A 7,686-nucleotide genomic window follows, 5' to 3' on the forward strand; every position below is an offset into this window, starting at 1 on the left:
GAATGATGGAGTGTTGGATAAACTCCAACCATCCTCTAGCCACAGGCTTGAGGTCCAATCTTCTTAGTTGAACCGGCTTGCCTTTGGAGTCAATCTTCCATTGAGCTCCTTCCACACATATGTCCATGAGGACTTGGTCCAACCTTTGATTAAAGTTGACCCTTCTAGTGTAGGGGCGTTCATCTACTTGCATCATGGGCAAGTTAAACGCCAACCTCACATTTTCCGGACTAAAATCTAAGTATTTCCCCCGAACCATGGTGAGATAATTCTTTGGATTCGGGTTTTTACTTTGATCATGGTTCTTAGTGATCCATGCATTGGCATAGAACTCTTGAACCATTAAGATGCCGACTTGTTGGATGGGTTTTGTTAGAACTTCCCAACCTCTTCTTTGGATTTCATGTCGGATCTCCGGATACTCATTTCTCTTAAGTATGAAAGGGACCTCGGGGATCACCTTCTTCTTGGCCACAACATCATAGAAGTGGTCTTGATGGGTTTTAGAGATGAATCTTTCCATCTCCCATGACTCAGAGGTGGAAGCTTTTGTCTTCCCTTTTCCTTTTCTAGAGGATTATCCGGTCTTAGGTGCCATCAATGGTAATAGAAAAACAAAAAGCTTATGCTTTTACCACACCAAACTTAGAATGTTGCTCGCCCTCGAGCAAGAGAAGAAAGAATAGATGAAGGAAGAAGAAGAGAATATGGAGAAGAGGGGGGAGGTGTGAGGGAAGAGTGGGTGGATGTGAGTGGTGAAGTGGTGATGGGGAAGAGAGATTGAGGTGATTGATGAAGAGTTTTAGGGAAGAGTGTTTATGGGATTGTGTGAAAGAGGGATGAGAATAAGTGAGTGGAGGTAGGTGGGGATCCTGTGGGGTCCACAGATCCTGAGGTGATCCTGTGGGGTCCACAGATCCTGAGGTGTTCAAGGATTTACAACCTTGCACTAAATTAGGCATGTAAAATGCCCTTGCACACAACTCTGGGCGTTCAGCGCCAGGTTGGTGCCCATTTTGGGCGTTCAACACCCATTTGTTGCCCATTTCTGGCGTTGAACGCCAGAACCATGCTTGTTCTGGGCGTTCAGCACCAGCTCTTCTCCAGGGTGCAATTCTGGCGTTCAGCGCCCAGATGCTGCCCATTTTAGGCATTCAGCGCCAGAACCATGCTCTGTTCTGGCGTTGAACGCCAGATCCATGCTCCTTACTGGCGTTTAAACGCCAGAAAGGCCTTCCTCCAGGGTGTGATTTTTCTTCTGCTATTTTTCATTCTGTTTTCAATTTTTATATTTATTTTGTGACTCCACATGATCATGAACCTAAGAAAACATGAAAAACAAAAATAAAATAAGATAATTAAACATTGGGTTGCCTCCCAACAAGCGCTTCTTTAATGTCAATAGCTTGACAGTGGGCTCTCATGGAGCCTCACAGATGTGCAGAGCTTTGTTGAGACCTCCCAACACCAAACTTATAGTTTGACTGTGGGGGCTCTAGTTGACTCTGTTTTGAGGGAAGCTTTTTATGCTTCCTCTCCATGTTTACAGAAGGATAACCTTGAGTTGTGAACACAAGGGAGTCCCCATTTAGTTGAAGGACCAATTCTCCTCTGTCCACATTAATCACAGCTTTTGCTGTGGCTAGGAAGGGTCTTCCAAGGATGATGGATTCATCCTCATCCTTCCCAGTATCCAGGACTATGAAATCAGCAGGGATGTAGAGGCCTTCAACCTTTACTAATATGTCCTCTACTTGTCCATAAGCCTGTTTTCTTGAATTGTCTGCCATCTCTAATGAGATTTTAACAGCTTGCACCCCATAGATTCCCAGCTTCTCTATTACAGAGAGGGGCATGAGGTTTATCCCTGAACCAAGGTCACACAAAGCTTTGAAGGTCATGGTGCCTATGGTACAAGGTATTAGGAACTTTTCAGGATCCTGTTTCTTCTGAGGCAATCTTAGTTGATCCAGATCACTCAGTTCATTGGTGAACAAGGGAGGTTCATCTTCCCAAGTCTCATTACCAAATAAACTGGCATTCAGCTTCATGATTGCACCAAGGTACTTGGCAACTTGCTCCTCAGTAACATCCTCATTCTCTTCAGAAGAAGAATACTCATCAGAGCTCATGAATGGCATAAGGAGGTTCAATGGAATCTCTATGGTCTCTAGTTGAGCCTCAGATTCCTTTGGTTCCTCAGAGGAAAGCTCCTTATTGATCACTGGACGTCCCAGGAGGTCTTCCTCACTGGGATTTTCGTCCTCTCCCTCCCTTACAGGTTCGGCCATGTTTGTTATATCAATGGCCTTGCATTCTCCTTTTGGATTTTCTTCTGTATTGCTTGGGAGGATACTAGGAGGGATTTCAGTGATCCTTTTACTCAGCTGGCCCACTTGTGCCTCCAAATTTCTAATGGAGGACCTTGTTTCATTCATGAAACTCAGAGTGGCCTTAGATATATCAGAGACTAAGTTTGCTAAATTAGAGGAATTTTGTTCAGAGTTCTCTGTCTTTTGCTGAGTGGATGATGGAAAAGGCTTGCTGTTGCTAAACCTGTTTCTTCCACCATTATTAAAGCCTTGTTGAGGCTTTTGATTCTTCCATGAGAAATTTGGATGATTTCTCCATGATGAGTTATAGGTGTTTCCATAAGGTTCACCTAAATAATTTACCTCTGCTATTGCAGGGTTCTCAGGATCATAAGCTTCTTCTTCAGAAGATGCCTCTTGAGTACTGTTGGATGCAGCTTGCATTCCATTCAGACTCTGAGAAATCATATTGACTTGCTGAGTCAATATGTTATTCTGAGCCAATATGGCATTCAGAGTATCAATTTCAAGAACTCCCTTCTTCATAGGCGTCCCATTACTCATAGGATTCCTCTCAGAAGTGTACATGAACTGGTTATTAGCAACCATGTCAATGAGTTCTTGAGCTTCTGCCGACGTTTTCTTTAAGTGAATGGATCCACCTGCAGAGGTATCCAATGACATTTTTGATAACTCAGACAGACCATCATAGAATATATCTAGAATGGTCCATTCTGAAAGTATGTCAGAAGGACACTTTTTGGTCAGTTGCTTGTATCTCTCCCAAGCTTCATAGAGGGATTCACCTTCCTTCTGTCTAAAGGTCTGAATATCCACTCTAAGCTTACTAAGCTTTTGAGGAGGAAAGAACTTGGCTAAGAAATCCGTGACCAGCTTATTCCAAGAGTTCATGCTGTCCTTAGGTTGAGAGTCCAACCATATTCTAGCTCTGTCTCTTACAGCAAAAGGGAAAAGCAGGAGCCTGTAGACTTCAGGATCTACTCCATTAGTCTTAACAGTATCACATATCTGCAAGAATTCAGTTAAGAACTGAAAGGGATCTTCAGATGGAAGTCCATGAAACTTGCAGTTTTGTTGCATCAGAGAAACTAATTGAGGTTTAAGCTCAAAATTGTTTGCTCCAATGGCAGGAATGGAGATGCTTCTTCCGTGTAAATTAGAATTGGGTGCAGTAAAGTCACCAAGCATCCTCCTTGTATTATTATTATTTTCGGCTGCCATCTCCTCTTCTTGTTCGAAATTTTCTGAAAGGTACTCGCTGGATTGTTGTAATTTAGCTTCTCTTAATTTTCTCTTCAGAGTCCTTTCAGGTTCTGGGTCTGCTTCAACAAGAATGTTCTTGTCCTTGCTCCTGCTCATATGACAAAAAAGAGGGCACAGAAAAATAATAATAATAGGGGTCCTTTTTACCACAGTATAAAGGTCCCTGTGTGAGTAGAAGAAAAGAAGAATAGAAGGAGATGAGAGAGAAGGAGAATTTTCGAAAATTATTTTTTTGAAAAAGAGTTAGTGATTTTCGAAAATAGTTTTTGAAAAAGGTTAGTAATTTTTCGAAAATTAGAATAAAAAATTAAAATAATTAGTTAATTAAAAAGAAATTTTGAAAAAGAGGGGAGATATTTTCGAAAATTAGAGAGAGAGAGTTAGTTAGGTAGTTTTGAAAAAGATAAGAAACAAACAAAAAGTTAGTTAGTTAGTTGAAACAAATTTGAAAATCAATTTTTGAAAAGATAAGAAGATAAGAAGTTAGAAAAGATATTTTAAAATCAAATTTTTGAAAAAGATAAGATTTTAAAAAGATATTTTTGAAAAGATATGATTGAAATTATTTTTGAAAAAGATTTGATTTTTAAAATCATAATTAATGACTTGATTCACAAGAAATCACAAGATATGATTCTAGAACTCAAAGTTTGAATCAAAACATTAATTGATGATGTTATTTTTAAAAATTATAACATAAAAATAAGAAGAAGATTTTTGAAAAATATTTTAAAAATTTTCGAAAATAACTAAGAAAAATGAAAAGGATTTGATTTTTGAAAAAGATTTTGAAAAAGATAAGATTTTTAAATTGAAAATTTGATTTGACTCATAAGAAACAATTGAATTTTAAAATTTTTTTGAAAAAGTCAAATCATATTTTCGAAATTTTGAGAGAAAAAAGGAAAAGATATTTTTTTTTATTTTTGAATTTTTTTTTATGAGAGAGAAAAACATGAAAAATGATGCAATGCATGAAAATTTTGGATCAAAACAATGAATGCATGCAAGAATGCTATGAATGTCAAGATGAACACCAATAACACTTTGAAGATCATGATGAACATCAAGAACATATTTTTGAAAAAAATTTCAATGCAAAGAAAACATGCAAGACACCAAACTTAGAAATCTTTGATGCTTAGACTCTATGAATGCAAGAATGCACATGAAAAACACCATACAACACAAAACAAGAAAATATCAAGATCAAACAAGAAAACTTACCAAGAACAACTTGAAGATCATGAAGAACACTATGAATGCATGAATTTTTCGAAAAATGCAAGATGAATATGCAATTGACACCAAACTTTCAACTTAACTCAAGACTCAAACAAGAAACTTGAAATATTTTTGATTTTTATGATTTTATGATTTTTTTTTTCGAAAACAAAGGAGAAATTTTTGAAAGATTTTTGAAACATTTTTTTGAAAACAAAACAAAAAGAAAATTACCTAATCTGAGCAACAAGATGAACCGTCAGTTGTCCAAACTCGAACAATCCCCGGCAACGGCGCCAAAAACTTGGTATGCGAAATCATGATCACTCAGATTTGTATTTTGTAAAATTGTTTGTTCGTTCTTTCCCTGGCAATGGCGCCAAAACAGGTGCACAGAACCATGGTCCAAACATAACTTCACAACTTCGCATAACTAACCAGCAAGTGCACTAGGTCGTCCAAGTAATACCTTACGTGAGTAAGGGTCGAATTCCACGGAGATTGTCGACTTGAAGCAAGCTATGGTCACCTTGTAAATCTCAGTCAGGCGGATATCAAAAGGTTATGGAGTTTTCGAATATAAATAATAAATAGATAGAAACTAAGGATAGAAACACTTATGTAATTCATTGGTGAGAATTTCAGATAAGCGTATGGAGATGCAATCGTTCCTCTGAACCTCTGCTTTCCTGCTATCTTCATCCAATCAGTCTTACTCCTTCCTATGGCTGGCTTTATGTAATGCATCACCATTGTCAATGGCTACTTTCGATCATCTCTCGGGAAAATGGTCCTATGCCCTGTCACGGCACGGCTAATCGTTTGGAGGCATCACCGTTGTCAATGGTTACATCCTATCCTCTCTGTGAAAATGGTCCAATGCTCTGTCACTGCATGGCTAATCATCTGGAGGTTCTCGATCATACTGGAATAGGATCCATTGATCCTTTTGCGTCTGTCACTACGCCCAGCACTCGCGAGTTTTAAGCTCGTCACAGTCATTCAATCACTGAATCCTACTCAGAATACCACAGACAAGGTTTAGACTTTCCGGATTCTCATGAATGCCGCCATCAATCTAGCTTGTACCACGAAGATCCTGATTAAGAGATCCAAGAGATATTCATTCAATCTAATGTAGAACAGAGGTGGTTGTCAGACACGTGTTCATAAGGAATGATGATGACTGTCACGATCACCACATTCAGGTTGAAGCGCGAATGGATATCTTAGAAGCGGAATAAGTTGAATTGAATAGAAACAGTAGTACTTTGCATTAATCTTTGAGGAACAACAGAGCTCCACACTTTAATCTATGGAGTGTAGAAACTCTACCTTTGAAAATACATAAGTGATAATGGAGTTCATTGGTCTCGGCCCCAGAGGGGAACCAGAGTAACCAAGACTAAAAATGATCCGAAGATGTCTAATACAATAGTAAAAGGTCCTATATATACTAGACTAGTTACTAGGGTTTACAGAAGTAAGTAATTGATGCATAAATCCACTTCCGGGGCCCACTTGGTGTGTGCTTGGACTGAGCTTTGAATGTTACACGTGCAGAGGTCATTCTGGAGTTGAACGCCAGCTTTTGTGCCAGTTTGGGCGTTGAACTCCACTTTGCAACTTGTTTCTGGCGCTGGACGCCAGAATTGGGCAGAGAGCTGGCGTTGAACGCCAGTTTGCGTCGTCTAAACTCTAGCAAAATATGGACTATTATATATTGCTGGAAAGCCCTGGATGTCTACTTTCCAACGCAATTGGAAGCGCGCCATTTTGAGTTCTGTAGCTCCAGAAAATCCACTTTGAGTGCAGGGAGGTCAGAATCCAACAGCATCAGCAGTCCTTCTTCAACCTCTGAATCTGATTTCTGCTCAAGTCCCTCAATTTCAGCCAGAAAATACCTGAAATCACAGAAAAACACACAAACTCATAGTAAAGTCCAGAAATGTGAATTTAACATAAAAACTAATAAAAACATCCCTAAAAGTAACTAGATCCTACTAAAAACATACTCAAAACGATGCCAAAAAGCGTATAAATTATCCGGTGTATATATAGTCATCGTTGTCCCATTTTTGCCTGGCTCGTGTTTCTACAATGGCCTCCCCTTCAACTTCTGGTGGTCTTGGTATAGTAAGAACATATGCCACTTTTAGTGTTGTGAGAAGGAAATGCATCTTCTTTTGCCATCGTATAAAATTTCCACCATCAAATCTTTCTAACTTTTAAAATCCGACGTCATCTCCTTAATTGATGCAGTGACAATTTTTGTTTTATTGGTGAATAATTAAGCCTAAAGATTGTGAGTTAAGAGATAAAGGAATAGTGAATCAAATAGCGCAATTCTTCAAAGCGTGTGTTACACACACTTTTCTTTAGGCTTAATTCGCCCCCACCAATATACAATGGTGTGCAAAATGGGTTACTGGCGAATTTTCTGTAGGATACAATGAAGAACACTTGACTTGTTTATGCACTCACACAGTCAAACCTTACACTAAATGATAATTTACAGAATAATATTCTCTATTCTTTCTTTTGGCGCATAAAGAAAGTGTTGAGATGGATTCGTTCCGCAATAATGAAATGAGGGAAATTTATAGATACGGAGTACATGCAACATGCAGCTACGTACTCAACAGACACAATTTTTTAAATAGTTACGACCTTTCAATAGACATAACTTTTCAAATAGTTGCAACCTTTTGACATAACTTTTCACATATTTTAAAAATATATCTCACATATACAAGGATACAATATTTAACATCCTTAAAAAGTAAAAGCGTGAACATATAATTTGTTGAGGTACTTATCCCAATAAAGATGCTAAAAATATTTTTTTATAAAAGATATTTATTTA

The sequence above is a fragment of the Arachis ipaensis genome, chromosome B10 (assembly GCF_000816755.2).
Source record: "Arachis ipaensis cultivar K30076 chromosome B10, Araip1.1, whole genome shotgun sequence".
Lineage (NCBI taxonomy): Eukaryota > Viridiplantae > Streptophyta > Magnoliopsida > Fabales > Fabaceae > Arachis > Arachis ipaensis.